This window comes from Rattus norvegicus, chromosome 15, assembly GCF_021556685.1.
Source record: "Rattus norvegicus strain SHRSP/BbbUtx chromosome 15, alternate assembly SHRSP_T2T, whole genome shotgun sequence".
Taxonomy (NCBI): Eukaryota; Metazoa; Chordata; class Mammalia; order Rodentia; family Muridae; genus Rattus; species Rattus norvegicus.
The window spans coordinates 68,575,001-68,596,232 of NC_141548.1; the positions used below are offsets into that span (position 1 = coordinate 68,575,001).

Consider the following 21,232-nt stretch of genomic DNA (forward strand, 5'->3'; position numbering starts at 1 on the left):
ATTTTTATTCATCCCAAGGGAATATAAATTATACTCCGATATATTGCATTAACACAGTGCTGGCTTTATCATATGTTTTCTTTCATTCTTTTGTTGTGATAGGGAATGCTAAACACCAATTTCAAAATACTAGGCTAAGTGACATTCATATCATGCTCTAGACCATGCAGGTTCCCCCAACATCAAAGAATTTATGGTCCAATACAAGTGACTGTAAAATAAATGACAGTCAACATACACTGGTAAACTCATTAATTTTTCAGTAAAAACCACAGGGGAAAAGAAGACTAAATTAAGGCATGCAAGTCAAGCATGACCTTCCTGAGGTAATGGGGTAAGTATTTCAAAGCTTGAAGGAGAAAAGCCAGGTGAAAAGGAGGAAGGGACACAGAGGAAGAAGAAAAAATAGAAGGAATGATTCAAATGTGTGAAAAAAATCATATGAGCACATGATATTAGGTAAATTAAATAACATCAAAGATAAATGAAGAATCTAATTATTCAAGATCTTTAAAGGCAACCTAAGATGTTTGACTTTATTCTCAGAGTACTGAGGAATGACTGAAGACTTCAGCATCATAGAGACAGAGACCCAGAGATCATCTACCAGTGCATGACTGACACCAAAAACAAAGCCTGGGTAGCCACACTGGTGCTCACTAAGCGTCTTCTGTGTCGCCACATCCCTGTGTATAAATGCAGGGATTCACAAAGCACAGAGAAGAGAGATCTCTTAATCTACTTGCTGGCCAATGAGGTACAGAACTGAAGTAGCCAGCTTCGAACATTTTCAGTTTAAGTAGCCCTTCCTCCTGCATGTGATCACATCTAAAAGGCAACTGGACATGAAAACATGGGGAGGAGAAACCTAGAATGGAGATGCACTATCGTTCGGGTTTCCTAGATACTAAATGACCACAAAATTACCTTCCCAGCACATAATACCTTGTCACTTTAAACAGTGTAAAATTAGATGGATAAAACCTATTAACAATGGCTTAACCCTTTGCTTAACTTTACCAAATTACAACCTACCTTTCTTCGGGAGAATCTGTGCTTTATTTATGTCATCCCTGAGAGAGGGGCAGGCTCTGTCTTATTTGTAAGGTTTGGTTTCTATCAGTGCCCTCTCAAATGCTGAAGCATTTCCTAGTGCATTCTGAAGAAAAAGCCAAGAGAGGCAGCCTAAGCTTTAAACAACATCCGGTGAGAACTGTGAGGTATGGCACAGAGCAGCCTTCAGCTTCACCTGTCGCCTCCTAAGAGTAACCTCATCTCCACAGAAGGGAAGGAAAGTAAGCAGTAGATCAATGACTTCTACACCCACAGTCTTCTTACTGGAGTACACTAAATATCACAATGACAAACAAAATGTACTAACTACCTTGACAACTTCAGTTTTCCCTCAGAGACTAAACACGTATTAACTAATTACAATTACCCCTTGCTTAGGAGAAAGTGATGTTAGACTCTTATTTAACATTATAACGCAACAAATATATGGTTTCCTCATCTTTATAGAGCCAAAGGACGGATACGCACTGAGCATATAGACAGAGGGTTAAGAAGGAGCTTCACGGAAAACGATGGGAGTAAAACAGTAAGGTTGAAACAATCCATGTTGAGATGACAGAGAGCAGTCCACTTAGCTAAAGGGATGACATGCAAAGGACAAAAAATAATACTAGTATCAGCAGATTTAGAACTGAAAAGTGTTCTTTTTTTTTCAACATCAGCCAAACAGCTGTGTACTTCTAATCAGTGGCAAAGCAGGAAAATGATTTACTTAAGTGCGATAATACAGCAGTTACTGTGGTTCAAGTCCCCAGTACAGTAAGAGGAGCGCACCCCTAACAGGTGAGGGTGTTAAGTCACTGATATTCTGATCAGAAGGGTTAGAGAAGTGTCTAAGCCTTGCTCCTTCTTGTGAAGATTGCGCAGAGAGCCAAATGGCCCCCCTTTCATATCTATCTCGGGCTCCTTGACTCTCCATGCAAGCTGCCCATGCTCATACACTTCTGCCATGGTGCCATTCACTAAAATGCCCTTAAAAGGGCCAGGCAGATGCTGGTGACACTCTCATGACTGTAAAGAATTCTGCAGTAAAGAAGCTACTTTCATGTATTGATCACATAGCTTCCGTTATTTTGTTATAGGAATGGGAAAAAGACTAATAGAACAATAAGAATGATCCATCACAGAAGAACATGAATAAAACAGACTGGTCATTTAATGACAATAGTTTACCCGAAACACCATGCCCATTACCGAGCGGGCATGACCTCTGTGAAACACTAACATCTCAAGTCCCTAAGTACAGAGAGCTTGCAATGGTGACAGAGTTTTGCATCTCCGCCTCAACATGTCCTGGTTCTGATGCTATAGATGAGAGCAAGGTGCTGAAGAGGGATGAGAAAAGTGACATGAGGTGGTGACTGCTTTCCTGTACCACCCCTGACACACAGACATCAGAGGCCACAACACAGAGAAGCCACCAGCAGAAAAGCAAACACACACTGGAACACACATCCTGGGTGCAGCTTGGCAACTTCGGCCACACAAAACACTCGATGCAAGACAAGATTCCCCCGGCCCCCAGAGATGAACTCTGACTCACAGGAGCACGTCACTAAGATCATCTATACTTGTGAGCTAGCCGTTCTGTCATTAGAAGTCTATGTTCAATCTTACTTCCTAGACATGTAGAGTAACGAGTAACACTCCATTTTTTCCATGAGAAGATTAATACTGTTCAAAAGCACCCGTGATTGCTAACAGCATACGCTGCATTTTATATGGGCTTTATGTCAGAATTAAGTCAAAGATGACAAAACTTTCTCTGCCACCAAGAGCCATGAACTCAAAAAGTCTTTTTAAATTATGTCTTCACTTTATTCCTTTTAAATGTTCAAAGTTTCAAAAATAGCAGCAAAATTATATGAAGAATCTCCCTTCAAAATCTTTTCTTCACTCTAAAATTTCCATTAAAAATTATTGTTCCATGGTACATGATTGTACATCTCATTCCAGCCCATTTTCCATTATGTTCTAATCAGATTGATTTAAAATGTGACCTTTGAAGAATTATATTTCATATAAATTTTATCATAGATTGCATATAAATTTTATCATACATTATTTCACTATTAAAAAACCTAGAATAACGCAGGTCAAAAATGTGTTGATAGTTAGGAAAAGCAGAATAACATAAAAAGACAGTTTTTTCTTATCACATGGAATATTTTATGGAATTATGTTCTATTTCTATAATTTTTTCTTGATTCTTTCGGAATTAATGTATATTACACTGTTTTAATCCTAAAACATCAAAAATGCACCTAGCACTTATTTAACATGAAATCTTAAAAAAAATTTGCATGCTAATGCTTACAAAAATTGTCATTTTCATACATAACTTCTGAACGCGATGAGCTGACTCCACACTTATGGAAAACACAGAGCTGCACTGGATTAAAACTCAACTCAATAATACTACGATGTGACAGCAAATTCTACCCAACTACAGAAAAAGTAAGAATAAATAACATATCTAGGGCAAGAGGCATGTGCATTCTTCAGAGCATTCAGAACAGAGTGAGGGGTAGGGAGGAAATGAGGCCCCGATGAACGGCTTACACCACACTAATGTCTGCCCTATAGATATTCGAAGAGGCTAATAAAGAATGGGAAAACATCACAAATTAGAAGCACAACAGTCAAGAATACGGGACACCAGCTCCTCTACAGATGAGGGAAGCTGGCTGCAGAGGTTATTTACAGGTGGTCAAGCAAGAATTTGACTGTGACCACCTGGCCTAGGAAGGATTGAGACAGATGCTCACAGAGCATGCTCAGAAGGTAACTGGGCCTGAGCAAGGGAAGAGGAACACACAACCTTCAGAATACAATTAGCTGAATTCAGACATTTGGAAAACAATTATACTTCAGGATGGAAAGAAACTTCTCTCCAGTGAGAGATAACCAGCTAGGGCTCAGTACCTGTCCAGATAAAATGATTGACAATTGCTTTAAGAAAAAAGCAAACAGCCAACAAAGGATCTCACACTATGGTGGTTGTGATATAAAAACATGGTTTTATATAAAACTTGGAAAACTCAGGCATAAAATAAAAAACTTGCAGGTGTAGGTGAAAACTCTTGTAATGAAAAACAACTGTGCATGTGCATGTGCATGTGCATGTGCAGACAGACAGACAGACAGACAGACAGACAGACACACACACACACACACACACACACACACACACACACACACAGAGAGAGACTATACACACCATACACACCAAACAGGGTTTGTTTGCAATACAACCTTGGCAAACTCTGAATAGTTTGGTCCTAAAAACCCTAATTGTATGAATTACTTTAGTCATATCTGATCTGTCAAACCTAATTTTAGCATTTCTAGACACATAAACAAAATGCTATGCAACTAACTATTCAGAAAACATTCAGAGCAGAATACATAGGCTATATCTCTGTTCAAATATTAATGTGTGACTGCCATAACCAATTTTTCTGGCAAAAGAACTTTTTGACAATTCAAGGCTATAAACTATAAACTATTTAGGGAGAGTGTGGAAGCACTAAATGAAATTTTATGCAAAGATTATTTTGTCTATGGAAGTCATCAAAAGTTTAGCAAATATGTGCATATTTCCCATTACATGATATTCTACTTCAGGAGTCAATGTCAAAAAACAAAAGCCCTCAAAGGGCTTTACTCTACAATATAGGCGCTCAAAAAATAGGGAGAAGGAATTTATTACTTAATAAAGCTGATGCCACCCATAGTGTGTTTAAAAAACCACTCCAACATGTCTGTAACTATGAAGACACAGAGAAGTACCTCCTTCCAAACAATGTTACCAATAGCTCTTTCTCAGTCTCTCTCTTTCCTCTCTGTCACAATGTGTCTTTCTGTCTCTCTTCTTTCTTCTCCTCTCCCTTCCTCAACTCTTTCCACCTCCCATATTGTTGTTGGAATTTTCCTTAGGATGTGTTTTATTTGTTTGATAAATAAGGTCTCACTACAATCCTCCTGCCTCATCACCAAAAGTCCTGGGACTGCAGGTATGTACCACTGGGTCAAGTTTATTCCCCCTATTTGCTTCTATCTGCAAGAAATACGTCAAGGAAAATATTTTCATTGTTCTCAAAAGCCAACATCAATCACAGAAAGGAAAAACTTTACTCGTCTGAAAATTATTACACCCACAACATGAAATGAACCAGTAAGTGCAGGTGCTTTGTATAAGTAGCCTCTCATAACCAAAGAATTTTAAAAAGGCAAAATGTTTCCCTGATTCACATTAGATAATTTTAAATGTAAAACTGTGGATAGTCCAAAGAAGGAGAATGAATGACAATATGCAGCTGCCAGCGGTGGGGAGTGGGGGGAACCTCTAGAAAGTCCCAGAGAGCTGGCACAGAGGAGGCTTTCCCTCCAACCAGGGGGACCACGAGCAAACTGCTCAAGGAGGGACAAGGGGGAGAGAGTGAACCTGAAGAGGCCACCTCTAATAGTTAGACATGGACCCCAGTGGAAGGATGGGTACAGCAATCTACCTTCAAATTTTTCAACCCAAAATTGTTCCTGTCTAAAAGAAATGCAGGTACAAAAATGAAGCAGAAACTAAACAAACGGTTTACCAGTTACTATCCCCAGTTGGGATCCATCCATGGGTAGCCACAAACCCTTACACTATTACATATGCTACGTTGTGCTTGCAGACATGAGCCTGGCTGTTCTCTGAGAGGTTCTACCAGCATCCGACTGAGAAATACGCAGATATTCACAACCAAGCATTAGTCTGAGCACAGGGAGCCCTATGGAGAGTAAGGGGAAGGACTGAAGGAGCTGAACAGAATGACAACCACACAGGAAGACCAACAGTGTTAACTAACCCTGGGAGTGCCCATAGGGTAAGCCAAAGAGCAGACCTGGGCTCAGCTGAGGCCCCTGGCACATATGTAGCAGAGGACTGCCAGCTGGATCGGGCCTCAGTGGGAGAGGATGCAAATAATCCTATAGAGACTTGACATCCAAGGGAGGGAGGGTGTGGGGGTTGAGCGAACCCTCTCAGAGAAGGGGGAATGAGGAAAGAATTCTGCAAGGTGGGACTGAGGAAGGCAACATTTGGAATGTAAATAAATAAAATAATTAATTAAAAAAAACCAGTTGTGAGGGGAAAATAATCTGAATATTAGTCTGCTCTGGGTGGTGATGAGGCACAGATAAGAGTATGCATGTTGCACGGAAGGCCAGTTTTGATCTTATAAATGTAAAGTCAACCCGAAAAAGGAAAACAGTATTAGAATTAAGAACCCCACTGAGAAAGAAATTATATCCATTTGTCAGATGATCGTTCTTGGTTCAGTTTGTAATGTAGAATAATACCCTTATATATTTTCCTATGAGCCTTAGTATTTTCCTACCCTAAAGAATCATTCTCCCACCTGTTCCTGTTCCTTGTGAATTCACCAGAGTACTGGCATTTCATCATCATGGAAAAATACATGTACTCATAAAGGGCATTTCTACAATGAAGCAATGTCTTGGCAGCACAATCTTCTCGTGTACATGTTCAGACAATACTAGGGAAGTAGAAATATGCCTCTGCTACAAGAATCTGCAATGCAGCCTTTGAACACTAATGCATGACATGTTAGAGCTCACACCAGAGAATATGCCGCCGAAAGAGAAGAAGCCATTACAGGAAGAGCGAGAACTTGGCGTACATTCCTAATTACAAAGAAGGATTAAGTCCGCAGGAGAATGTGGGCAATTCAGGATCTCCAGCATGCTGGATTGAATAAGCCAGCTTATTAGTGTCTGTACACACAGTGCTAAGCAACCTGAGACTAGAAAGGGTAGCCATGAATTATATTAACTAACAAAAACATGTTAATGCTGTAGTACTGAGCACACTATCCCTGGGGTATCACTGTATGGAAAAAAACAGACACAGCTTCATGAAAATGGTCAGATTATCTCAAACCTGACAGAATTAAAAAGTATTATTATCCTAAGATACTAACTAAAGGAATTCCACTGAGCACGAAATAGTCAAAATTAAGAAACAAAACTTAAAATACTCAACTTATATTTAGTGACAGCAAGCTTGGATGATTTTGTTTCGTTGTATTTGTTCTGCAGGTTCTTATACATGTGGGAACGCTGACCAAACGTAAGGAATAACAACGCCAACATCACTTCACATTAATCTGCTTTTGCGCCAAAATAATGATGCTTTACAGTTGCCCTTGCCAGAGTAACTGTGTGACTCTCTTTACCAAAGGCCTTCATGTTGTGCTGGGAAAGGGTTATAAATGTATCAGTGTTGACCAGAAAATAGATTTGTCTGGGTAGGAAAAAAAGGCAGACTGAACATGTGCAAATCCATGGACCTCCGAAGTCACTATCCCTCCCTCTTATTCTGGTTTCTTTTCTCTGCTGGCTCAGCTGGGGGTTCTAGCCAGTTGTCGACCTCTGCCACAGTCAAACTCTTCATTGTGTGGTGAAGGTTCCAGACTGCATTTCAGACCGTCCTAGCTGTCAATTATCCTACCTAATGAGTGCTATTATTTTGTTTATTTCCTTGATGTGCCTAAATACTTAGGTTTCTGTCCTCACAAGCTCCAGATTTTAAAAGAAAAAAAAAAACCATAATACAAACAAACAAGCAAACAACAACAGCCATCACCGATGCAAACAAGAACAGTAAGAACCTGGAGTTTTCCACTATGTATCTGTGCTGTCTTCCATGCTGGGCATACTACATGCTGTGCTGCCCAAGCCTGCCGACACATATGAAAAACAGCCCTACATAGGTATAACAGAGAGGCTACAGTAGGACTAGTAGAGTGCATGTTATACTTTATTAGGGAAAAGCATATTTCAAATAATGGCCTTCAGGTGAAAGAGAGAAGAGTGTTCACAGTATGAACAGAAGGGAAAGAAAGAAAAGGGAAAGACACTGAACAGTGAAAGGCTCTGGGTTGTGATATAACAGTGGAAATGGCACAGAACTTCACAATTAAACAGGAACAGATACTAAAGTCTTATGTCTATTTAAGCACAATTTAAAACTTAAAGAAAATATCTATCTTTAAAGGGCTTTATTTCAAGTCATTCGAACAATGTTTGTTTTCATCTCCTGATACTAAAATCTACTTAAGAATAAGAACAGTCAATGCTTTGCTTTTAAAATGAAGAGAAAAATTTCTAAGTGAACACAAAATCATCAAACAAGACGAAAACCCAGTCATTGTGTAGGATGCACATGGTCTATGCCTACACAGTCATGCCCACAGCACTTCTCCTGTCCTGACATGAGCCTGCTACTTCGCAAAAGACAAAGCCATCCTTCTCTTGCCTCTACCTCTCCCCTACCCCTCCTGTGACTGACTTCGCCAAATGTATGAAGAAAGCTAAGACACTTCACATTCTAGAGAACTAAGTCCCTTCTCTGCTTTCTGTAATATTCGCCTCTGGCCTTGGAAGACACATAGCACATGTAAACTAGTTAACAGTAGGGTTTCCAGAAAGTGTGACTTCACTTCTCATTCCACAGTTAATTACACTCTACTCAAGACAGATCAGTAAAGTCCTCTCATCTTTTATCTCCTTCCATTCTGAAAGGAAGGGGAGTTAAAAAAAAAAATCCCAGCATTTTCCTCAGCTCAGTGTATATGCCACTGGGACTTGGAAAAAATAAAGAAGGCAATTCTGGAAAGGAGGCAGAGGTGCCCTTTGCACTCAGCCTCAAATGCTTCATCCAGGACCAAGAGCCGGGAAAGCTCTCTTGGAATATTCCTTCAACAGCCAAGGAAGCATTCTGCACATTTTGTTGTGATCAATTTGTGTAGTTCTCACTAAGCGATTTCCAGGAACAAGAAGAGAGCGGAAGCAGAACTCTCTCCATGACATCAAAGTGGCAAACCCAAGAACAATATCCTAATCCTTTCCAATGTCAAATTTAAAATTCTGTATTTTCTTTAATAAAGCCTTAATTTCTCAGTGTTTTCTAGACTGCTTCCCATGCTCAAATTTTTACTTTATCTTAATGACCAAATCTGCTATTAAAAGAAAAGGTAGACATACATTCCTCTGCATGCATGCACACATACATAAACACATATAAACACATAATGCACACATATACATACAACATAAGACATAATCATGTACGTACATCTATACATATCAACATGTACATACATTTACAGAAAGACATACATGCACACAAATACTCATACAACATGTATATATAGCACATAATCATCAACAGATAGATAATAGACAGATTACATATTAATATACAGAGATAAATACACCAAAAACCTACACATATAGTACCCAAAAAAAGAAAGAGACAAAATAGGAAGTAATCCAATTATTCAGTGAAAGGGTAATGGATGAAGCTTTTAATTAATGAGAATGCAGAAAATTAAATCTTATGAAAAGGGAAAAAACTCACTTTAAAATCAATTGCTTCACAGTTATGTTGGGCCCCATGACCCTTGAACATTTACATTATATAGAGAAGAATTTTTACAGCAACATGAAATAGTCCTTCCTATAAATTCCCTCAACTAATTAAAAACTGTCTCAAGTTCAAATGCTCCATGAAATTACCAGATAGTAAATGTTAACGTGCAAAAGAGAAATTTAAAACACTGCACAGACCAACACATCCGTGTTTAGAAACGCCTATCAATTGTGAAGCTCTGACATATGATAAAATTTTCACCTTTAAAATATTTTCAAAGAATATGTTTTTCTGTGTGCACATGACTATGTGTATATGCATGTGTGGACACAGGATACAAGCTGGGGACTAGCATTCTACCCCTAGCTATGTTCCCATATCTCTTTTCACACATTTTATTTTTAAATAATCTTGCAAAGTTGCTCAGGCTGGCCTTGAACTTGGAATCTTCCTGCCTCAACTTCTCATGTAGCTGAGATTAGGTCTAGCTCATGTGCATATTCTTAAACCATCTTCTTTCATGCTGAAAATAATTTGTCAAAAATAATTGATCTTGTGAAACCTTGAAACCTGAAATTAAACCACAAAAAAAAAAAAAAATCACCTAACAAACACCAAAATTAAACAAAACATATACATACAGAAAACAAACAAACAAACAAACAAACAAACAAACAAAAAAACCAGCATGACAAGAACAGGAAGGCAAGAGAAGAGGATCTCAAATGGACATATGCCCTAGGTCATTTGGAGAACACTGAGTCCAAGGAAACAATGCGAGGCTCTTGGAAATGCAGTGTACTCTGCAGTGATCACGAATCATTCTACACTCAGGGAAAACAAAGAGCAAGTACTGAAGAGGTAGTAACTGAAACAATCTTCAACTTCCTTGAAATTTTTTCCCATAGCATAGCCATATCAGAATCAGGGACATTCAAATTCCTGAAGAAAAGACAAACCTAACAATTAGAAATTATTGCTCGACAATAAAGTTAGAATTTCCAAATAGATTTGATCAGTCTGAAAGCTGTGCAGTTGAACTATGTAAAAATGAAGAATTTATAGGAGAAAAGAATAAAGTAATCCCAGACCTTCCGTTTATATAAATCTGAAGACAGCATGCTACAGTAAGGCCGGATTCAGGATATCAGGACATCACGGTCCCTGAGGCCAAGGAAAAGCTTCCAGGAGATCAGAGGAAGAGTTCACTATTTAAATGGATTCTACAGGATGTACTCCTCTCCTCCTGCACCAGATAGAAACCAGTGGACAAGAGATTGTTCTGGGAGGAACCGACTGGGCGAATCATATCTAGGGAGTGACAAAGGTCCAAAGAGAAATTGGAAAGCCTGCAGAATATTTGTGTCACACTTCATACCCTTAAACTCAAGAGAAAGATTATCTTAGTTCATTCACGCACAAGCACTCAAGAACAAGACAGGAATGAAAAGGACAGAGAAACTTAAATACTTTAGACTGTAATTTGAAAAGGAGTGGTACACATACTCTAGGGCTAAGGAGACCTGCCAGGCTTTCAGCAATAAGGACGACATCAAAGTAACTGGAAAGGTTCATAGTACATAAATCGTCCTGCAACTTTACTATAAAAAATATATGCACTCATACAAAATACTATATATCATGTTTTTAAGGAGTTGATTCAGTGAGAAGGAGGAGAGAGGAGAATCTTTTCTACTAAATATATGCATCCGCGTGCTCGACAAGCAAGCAACATGTAAGACACTGGTTCCACTGAGCTACTGCAGGCAAGGTGAATCACGCTCACACCCTCTACCCACTCTCCTCAGCTGCAGAATTCAGAATGCATTCTCAGCTCCTCCCAATCTAAGGAGATGTGACATTTTTTTTCATCAATTACTTCTGTCCACATACACACAGTGATTTCTTTCCTTTCAGATGGAGTTCCTTGGATAACATACATCATCTGAAAAAAAAATGACTATGGAACTTATGCTGTCTGGATGGAGTTTGCTGAATTGAGGAAATCCTGTGTATGTAAAACACTTCATAAAAATTCCTTTACAGAGCAAAGGTTATTTCTAAATAGTTATTATTTAAAAGTAAAAAAAATAAGTCATGTATTGTTACTCCAGAAATTCTTTTTTTTTTTTTACTGAAGTAGTCTTTTAGCTTTCTAGCTAAACAATACAAATCAGAAATAGCTCCAGCTGCATATGTAGCAGAGGATGGCCTTGTTGGGCACCAATAGGAGGAGAAGCCCTTGGTCCTGCCACGGCTGGAACCCCCGGTATAGGGGAATGTCAGGGTGGGGAGGTGGAAAAGGGGGGTGGTTGGGGAGGGAAATTACCCTTATAGAAGAAGGGGAGGATGGGAAACTGGGAAAGAAAATAACATGTGAAATGTAAATAAAAAATATCCAATTTAAAAATATTATAAAGAATAAAATTAAGAATGATGGTTTAGCTAATTACTCTTTCATTCTGGGCTTGTTCTCTTAAAAAAGGGAAAAGAAAAAAACGTAATTTTTAATTCACTAGAGCAAAGGGTCTAGAAAACAATTTTCCTAAAAAATGGTTCCAAGAAATAAGTTGGAGTAGACATTCTAATAGTGAATAAAATCAACTTTCGACCAAAAGTTATCAAAAAAGATAACTTCATATTCATATCAAAAAGAATACTTCATATTCATCAAAGGAAAAATCCAGCAAGATGAACTCTCAATCCTAAATATCTATGCTCCAAATACAAGGGCACCTACATTCATAAAAGAAACCTTACTAAAGCTCGAAGCACACATTGCACCTCACACAATAATAGTAGGAGATTTCAACACCCCACTCTCATCAATGACTGATCATGGAAACAGAAACTAAACAGACACAGAGAAATAAACAGAGGTTATGAACCAAATGGATTTAACAGATATCTGTAGAACATTTCATCCTAAAACAAAAGAGTAAGTCAAATGGAGAAGGTGTTTAAAAAGTTGAACCCCCTACTATACACACACCAATATTTACCAGCAAAAAAGCAAAAACTATTCAGATAAACAGCCATTACTGGTAAACAAATAAAATACTATAGATTTGTATATGTGGGAAAATATAAACACCAAAAGAAGTATGCACTTACAGTTTAGGGGTTTTAAATCCAACTAACTTGTACCATATATGTTCTCTTGTATTTTATCTATTTAACAGGGTAATAAGACTTGTATACTTGTCCATGTCCATATAGGAAATAACCATTCTTTAAAGAGCTTCATTCCTAGTCTACCACTTGGCAACATGCTGTGTGCAATACTGCCATAATGTACCTGTTTGCTAATGTTTGAACTGATGTGGGTTTCAATTGTTTCTCAACACTTCCTTAATAATACTATTATACTACAGTCAAACTTTGTGTTCAAAACATAAACCTAGCACACAAAGCTAAGGCAGGAAGACAGATTGAGGACATCCATGTCTTCAAAGTCAGAGCCTGTTTCTCACTTGCACTCACATACATAGGAACTGTATGTGAGTATATAGTCTGTATTTTTATTGTATCACACATAGTAGCATTCATTTTATCTACCTAAAAATCTTCTTACCCCAAAATGTCATCAACTTGTCTCCATCTAACGAGTTCTTATACTGCGTATGAATAGTTTTGTTCATTGATGAAGATCACAGTCCTGTAGTGCTAACCTAGAAAGGAGTATACTGTGGTTTGTAGCTTTCTGTTACTGCTGTGTGCTCCAGGATCGGCTGTGTGACCAGCCCCCTCCCAGCTCCTTGTATCCCTGGATCAAAGACATGTACACATTCATTCCTTTACCACTTGCTTTCTTAGCACAATTTCTAGGCATTGATCCTCCTGCCTGGAAAAGCATTCCCTTACCAATTTATTATCTCTGTCTGTCTCTCTACCTGCCCTGAACTTCAGTGGCTAATACTACCTGGCCCCAGTCAAACATCCTTGGCCACCTTCCTGTAACAGTGGCCACTCTTTCCAGCTCCTCCAACCCCCAGACCTCAAATGGTTGCTGTCTCTTCTGCCTCCAAAGCATGACAGAAACTCCCTCTCTTCGTCTCAAGTCTGCCTTTTCCACCTTGGAACTGAAGTCCCGCCTGTATGTTCCACCCAAGAATTAGCCCCTGGCTTTCTTTACTGACAAATCAAGAACCAAGAATTGCTTCACTATACTTTAGAGATAAAACTTGAGTGACAGTTCCAAGGCCACACCACTATCCACAATAAACAGGAAATATCCACTTCCTGCTTTGAAGTTATGTCACTAAGATGTCATTAACCAGAGACCAGTGAGAAACCATTGTTACAAGGACACCAGAACTGGAGGCACTCTCCTGTGGGCATGTCCTAAGACTCCCTTGTCACTACAGAGAAGGTCTGAAGCAAACTCCTTCATTTCAATTCACTCATGGATCCACTCAGAAATTTCCAAGTCAGTGGCCTGGGACTGACTGTAGATGAACAGAGTAAACCAAGGCACAGGGCTTTGTCTTAAAGTTCAAATGAACTGGGACAATGGGAGATAAAGCTATACAATGATACTATCTCTTATGTCAAAGCAGAAGCACTGGAGAGGTCAGGCATCGTTTGATATTTATCTTATCAGAAGCCCACTGAAAGAGTTTGTGAAAAGGTTATTTTTGCCCCAATTCTTTGAGGCCAATCAAGGAAAAAGATCAATGGAGCACTTTGGAGGATCAAAGCAGCAAAAAATAACATCTCACAGATGAATCAGAAAAGGCATCATGCTGCAAGCAGCATTACCCATGGTTCTTAAAAGTTAAACGGGGATGTATTTAACGGACGCCTCTTCCTGGCTCCTCTGGAAAGCTACTGTCTAAGTATAGGCACAATGTTTACACGTGTGTAAACATACAAAGAAGTGAAAACAACAGAAAAGAACATACATACAATGTAGAAGAAAAACTGAGTTTACAAAATCATAAAAACCAGAAATGCAAAAGCTCTGGGCATCTGAGTGCTAACTGGCACAGGCAATAGGAAAACAAAACAGTCTTTTTCAGAACTTATCACACTTGAACTCTGATGCTTCTGTTGGGTGAAAGACAACCGAGTCCTAACAGGAAGCTGAGCTGCAGGAATCCAGTTTACAGGAAGTAATACACAATCTCACTACTATGGCCGCCATGCCTTACATGCACTGAGATTGCTGATAAGTTAAGTTTGCTTATGAACTAATGCATACCTGGGTTAAAGAAAAACTATCCTTAGCTCTAATTTATTTAAAATATGTTTCTGTTCATGTTAATGAGAAAGTAGCTCTAGTTTAAGGCATTCCTAGGAACTGAACAAACATACAAAGCCTTTGGAAAGAACTGGCTTTTATACTGACTGCTAATATGCAATACAGACAGATGTTCATACCTTGCGATGAATCATTTTCACTCTCTTCTGTAGGCCAGCATCATGCTACTGAACATGAGTTGGTAAGATATCAAATATTCCCTTTGGTCCCTATGACCAACCCTACTATTAGACTGTCCTTCCTTCCTGTTTTCCACAATCATATGGTCATACTTCATAACACTCAAAGGTTTCTATGAAGCTTTTCCAAGTGATCCCGCTCTCAAGCCTCATCTCTAGCCCCCTCACATCACGTAATGTGATGAATTGGCACTAAATGGTTAAGGAACTTACATTCTTCTCAGTAGAAGGGCTTAATATTTCCTATACCTGAGCTCTTGGCACTCCATTCCCATGCTAACTAATTCCTTCTTCTCTTTTGTGCTTTTACTTCTTCTCTGTGGCTTCAGATGCCTGCCAGGACTTGCCCCTCTAAACAAGCAGCCAAACCTTACTCTTGACCCGCCCAGTACCAAATGCCATGGTCACTGTTCTATTCCTGACAATTTATAATCTTCATTAGATTACACCATATGAAGGGAGAAGCACTGCTGCCTGGCTTAGACACCAGGCCTTGGGAGTTAGGTCACTTCACAGTGGACAATAACCCATACCGCATAGAGCCTGGCAGACCAGCTGGTCAGCTGGCTGTTTGGATGGCAGGATGATTCACCATGATTGGCTCATAAACCAAACTGAGAGCCCTGCTTGCTGAAGGCAGATAACTGCATCCAAGGCATAATACTTAGAAGCATCTGGCCCTGAAGGAGTCTGATTTGTATATCCAATTTCAGTCAGTGACAGAAGCAGCAGCCACACTAGCAGGGTAGACTTAGGTCCTAATACAATAGAGATTACAGAGCTCTGAAGGGAGAAAAATGTTCTTAAGTGCAAAGATGTCCTGATGCTCTGAAGGGGAAAAATGTACTTTACACAAAGCAAAGTTCCCATATGAAAAATGTATTTGTATGAAAAATTTGCTTGAGCTCAGACATTAAGAAGGCAGTGACTCACAGGCAACTGTCTCTACAGAGCACATAAAAATATTTCTCAAGTACCAACAAATAACCCAATTACCAAATGCCAAATGGTATGTCTACTGCCAGACACTCTCAAGCTTTTCATCACCGAGTGACAAAAAGAGAGATACAGGTCCCATCAGCAGTATAGTCCCAAGGTTATTTAAGAAGTGTGTCTTCTGTAAAATGAAACAAAGTTCTAGGTCCTTTCCATGATGGCCTAACAACTCAAATAGTTAAAAGCAAACATTTGTGCAGTATTTTACAGGCATAAATCAAAGATTCCCATGCTGCACCAAATTCATAATTACTACTCATTGGGAAGGACAAGAAAGGTTCAGTAACATTACTAAACAGTATGTCGGTTCTTCAAAGGGAAAATTAGTTTTGAAATTTAATAGGTAGTACACAAAATACTCCTTACAATTTATCCAAGCCCCTAAGAATATATATGACAAATTTCAACTAGTCTGTAAGGGACAAGTGCGGAAAAAGCACTTGGACCACCCCGTAAAATGCACGTGATGAAATATATTGACAGAAAATAGTGATGTATGCTTATTTGTTTATACAGATCTTGTGTTTGAAATTGTATTTCATCATGAAAAATTACAAAGTTATCATTATAAAAATGTACGCACATAGTAAATGTACTCATTGTCTGTATTTTCAATGATTTCAGACTGTCAGGCATACTTTGACAATAATACAGGATACAGAATTAGAGACTTTGAGGATGTGGTACAAGAGGGGAAAATGTGAACTAAAAGCAAGGCTGAAGTGTTGTGTTGCACACCGGGGTCAACAACATCGCATCTATTATTCAGCTGAAACACACAATTTGCTGTGAGATCCCATTTTAATGTTAAATCAGGAACTGTCAATCAGCACCATTTGTTTGTAATTCCTCATCAGAACCCACTGCCTCAGCCTGAACATTCACGGGGAAGAATGTAGAGAGCTTATCTGCAACCACTTAACCTTCATCAACCAACATTCATGCGTGCTCATTACCATTTTTTCATCCTACTTTCGAGCATGACACAGCTTATACCGGAATAATAACTTGCTGATAATTGTACAAGACAACAGCTGGACAGGCCGAGGGCAGAGGGGAACACTCTCATAGATTATGGGGTACAGGAATGCATTACAATTAGTAGAGAGAGGCTCGTGCTCATTGCAATAGTTTTCGGAAGAAGTTGAGGAAATGTCATTAGCACAAACAGCAATCATCTCGAACTTCAAGTCTGTCTGGCCAAATGCCTGATGATTCCCTTAACACTTTCCTACTAGGAAATAAACAAATAGCAACGATCATGGCTGCCATGTTAGTTCACAAAGCAGTGTGTTCCATATTATATAGTGAGATGCAAGGTAATTAAAGGGCAACTGAGAAAAGAGAGAGAGCTTTGAGTTTTACATTTAACCTCATAACCTGTTTATTTTAAGTGAAATATGGCTATTGAAACAGATTTTAAAACAATAATTAACATCCTAATGATATCAAGAATAATATCAATAAAGAAATCCTAGATATAGAAGAGAATGTAAGATAATATCCAATCCAATGCTCCATTCATAGCAGCATGCCAGCAATATAAACTAAAGTGAATCTGATAGTGATGGCGAACTGGCGCTGAGGAAGTCGTGAGACTCGGGTATCATACGAGGTACTCAGCACACTGCCCCTTCATATCCCTGTAGGTAGACATTAACCCTCATCAAATGAGAAAACTGAGGCTGAGCTTCAAGAGTCTGAACACTCATCTCGAACAAAAAACATCACCAACAAAAAAAGAGACGGATCCAAGCAGGCGAGGTTAATGTCCGCCACTGAGTCTTAATATTAATGTCTACTTGAGCCTACGACTTCATTTGTGCCATTTCATTCCAAAAGCTGTGCTAAAAATGTATATGACTTTATAGCACTCAACCAATTCCTAAAGCATGCGCATGCCAGGATATTTTCTGGTCTTGAAATATGCAAGAAACCACTCAGAACACTGACCTCTGCTTCACGCTGGCTCCCTTTCGAGCCCCTACCATTATTCTTCCCAACACTCAGGAAGAATGTCCTCATCTTTATGTGTCTAGTTTTTGTTGTATTTGACTAATTTAAAAAAAAAAAAACAGCAAAATTTGCTCAAATTTCCTGAGCATTTCTTTCTCACCTGAAACTTTTAAAAAGCTGCTCCGAAAAGCTAAGCAAAGATGGCTGGTTTTCTAGGTACTAAGAGCACAAACTAAAGTAGAAATGTGGAATATGAAGTGGACTACTCATTGGTCGCTTTCGTTTACTCTTTATAGGGTTAAAAAGAGCTTCCTCGTCATGCCAGCTCAGGTAAGCTGAGCCTTTCTCTTGGTGAGCTTCTTGTTGTTGTTGCTGTTGTTGCTGTTGTTGTTGCTGTTGTTGTTGCTGTTGCTGTTGTTTTATCCACTCCAGAGCTATCTGATATGGGGGTGTCATGCCAAAACAACATCTCATACCTCTAGTAAAAATATTACAAAATTTGTGACAGAATGTAGAGCAGAGTACATTAAATTATGAATAAATAAGTGAAAGAATAAAATCTCAATGCTTAAATGTGTCACACAAAGACTTCCTTAATATGAACATAAATTTTCCTTGCTGCCCATGAACAGACAGACAGACAGTATCACCACCACTGTAACCACCAGTGTGGTCACTGCCCATATACTGGACTCCAACTCATTTGTTTACTCACCAAACGCATGTTCACTATAAATCAGTGAACAGCACACATTGCTGCTATACAAGAAATAAGGCAGGCAGAAAATAACCAGGCCCTGCCATTGGGACATTATAACAGAAGAAAAAAGGAGGACATTATTAAGCACAAAGCAAACTTTGTTAGATTTACAAACCAGCAGGTGAGAATAAAAAGGAAAGTGGTGTGGAATAACAAATCTATTCAAGTCTGAGAAGTCACAGAAGTGATTTCCCAGAAGAAATAGCAGAACTTAAGCAGCAAAGAACTGGGACATCAACGGGAGAGCCTATTTTGTTCACAAGTCTGTTCTAATAACCACTATGAAATAAAATTATTTGAAAACAAAACGAACAGTGGAGATACAAAAACTAAATGAAATACTCCATTTTATTAATCAAAAATGTCACTTAACAGTGTGTAAATATACACAGTACAGATCTAAGTATATATATACTATTAATATTTAGTATATATATATATACTATTATACTATGAACATTTAAAATATAGTATATTATATACTATTAACATTTTAATATAACACTAATTTGGAAGATACTATGAAAAATGCATATAATCCTATAATGAATTTAAGTGCAATACAGGAGTTAGGGTAGTAATTTTCATTCATTTTCTAAAATCTCTATAATAATTACTTTATAAGAAAATAGAGATCATATGTTTAACTAAACTATACAGTTTTAATTAATTGCATAATATTTTATGTCAATTTCACTAGTTATGTTTAACAGCAGAATCATAGCATTCATACACACACACACACACACACACACACACACACACACACACACATCTATCTTCTGGGCAGAATCACAAGTTTCCCACATAGTTGTAAATCTTCTGCTATCATGTGTAACAGCTTTTTATCATTAAATTATCATTTGAATCCTGAGGTGGTTCTACTAGATTTAAGGACTTAGTAGCACATCTAAGAATAGAATTGTGCTGGGCCTAGGGCATGGCTGCATTAGACGGTGTGGAACAGTTGGAGTAGCTGTGTCACTGTGGCTTTAAGATCCTTATGCTAGCTGCCATGTGGCTCTGGCTTTGGAGTCCAGAATGAAAAGGACTCCAGGGACAACTGATGCTGGTCAGCTGGAGCTAAGAACTTAGTGGTGATCAAGAAGAGCCAGCATCACTGAGGTGAAACCTTCTGGGCAGTGTTTTCTCAGAGCACAAAGAAGCTGTGCTCCAGAGATAGCTAAGGTTGTACCTCATGCTGCAGCTGTACTTGGTAATGTGCAAGAGTCAACCAGGTGGTACTGGTTTTGAAGACATGAAGGGGTCATGAAGAGCAGCTGAGGCTGGGCACAGTGAGAGGCCAAGGAAGGCCATTGGTGAAGGTGCAGCCTCAGTGACAAGTGATGGCCCAGGACTGTAGTGGTCATGCAAAGGAGTTGAAGCTCGGCACCATGAAGAGAGCCTGTGAATGTCTATTGGCGAAGCCTAGACGCAGCAGAAAACCCCAGTGTATTGGAGATGCCAGTACCCTGGATCTCACCAAGAGCAGCAGCAGCAGTGGAGTGGATCAACCTGAGCTTAGCGTACTACAGAGGGTAGAGCTGGAGAAGAGATACCAGCACTTTGGAGGAGCCCAGAAGATCATGTGTGGATCCCAGACACTGAAACAAGATGCTGTAACATTGAAGCTGCCTTGGAGATCCGATATGTTTGAGATGACAGAGCTTGGGCTATTTCTGAGGAAAGCTGCTAACAGGAAGTGGAAACCGCCCAGAGAAAGCAGTTTGTTGCAGTCAACAAAGATGAAAAAGAAGTTGGAGATCTGAACATTGCTCTGACATCAGAAATGGAGATGGATCCGGAGTTTGCATAGCTGTATTCCTTTCTTGCTTTGGGGAGTACAGTTAAGTGATTGGATGAATTTCAAAAGAACCTTTGAACTTTTAACACTCTTCAGACTGCTTTAGATCATGGGGACTTTTGAAGTTGAACTAAATGTATTTTGTATTTTGCTATGTTTAGGCATGAACCCCATAGACTCATATGTTTAAACTATGGGGGACATGGAGTGGAATGTGATGGTTTGTAATGCTTGGCCCAGGGAGTGGCACTATTAGAGGATGTAGCCCTTTTGGAGTAGGTGTGACCTTTGGATTAGGTGTGATACTATGGTTTTAAGACCCTCATGCTAGATGTCTGGAAGTCAGAATTCTGCTAGCAGCCTTCAGATGAAGATGTAGAACTCTCAGCTCGTCCTGAGCCATGCCTGCCTGGATGCTGCCATGTTCTTGCCTTGATGATAATGGACTGAACCTCTGAACCTGTAAGTCAGCCCCAATTAAATGTTGTCCTTTAAAATACTTGCATTGGTCATGGTTTCTGATCATAGCAGTAAAACACTAAGACAAGAGTTAATGTTCTTTATTTTAATTCATATACAATCAAACATAAGGACCTGCGATTTCTACATAAACAGTGGTTGTACTGGTGTACCTAGGGGAAACGGAAACACAAAGATCCCTGCCTCGCCTACTAGGTAGACTCAAGTCTGTAAGGGATCCTGCAAAATGAAATAAGTAAAAAATGATGGATGGCACCACACAAACTATGCAGGGTGTTGTCAT

General features: G+C 39.0%; 1 protein-coding gene across 2 annotated transcripts in view; it reads right to left on the reverse strand.

Moving 5' to 3' along the window:
* The window catches only part of Diaph3 (diaphanous-related formin 3), a 459,706-nt gene that overhangs the window by 246,363 nt on the left and 192,111 nt on the right, over nt 1-21,232 (reverse strand).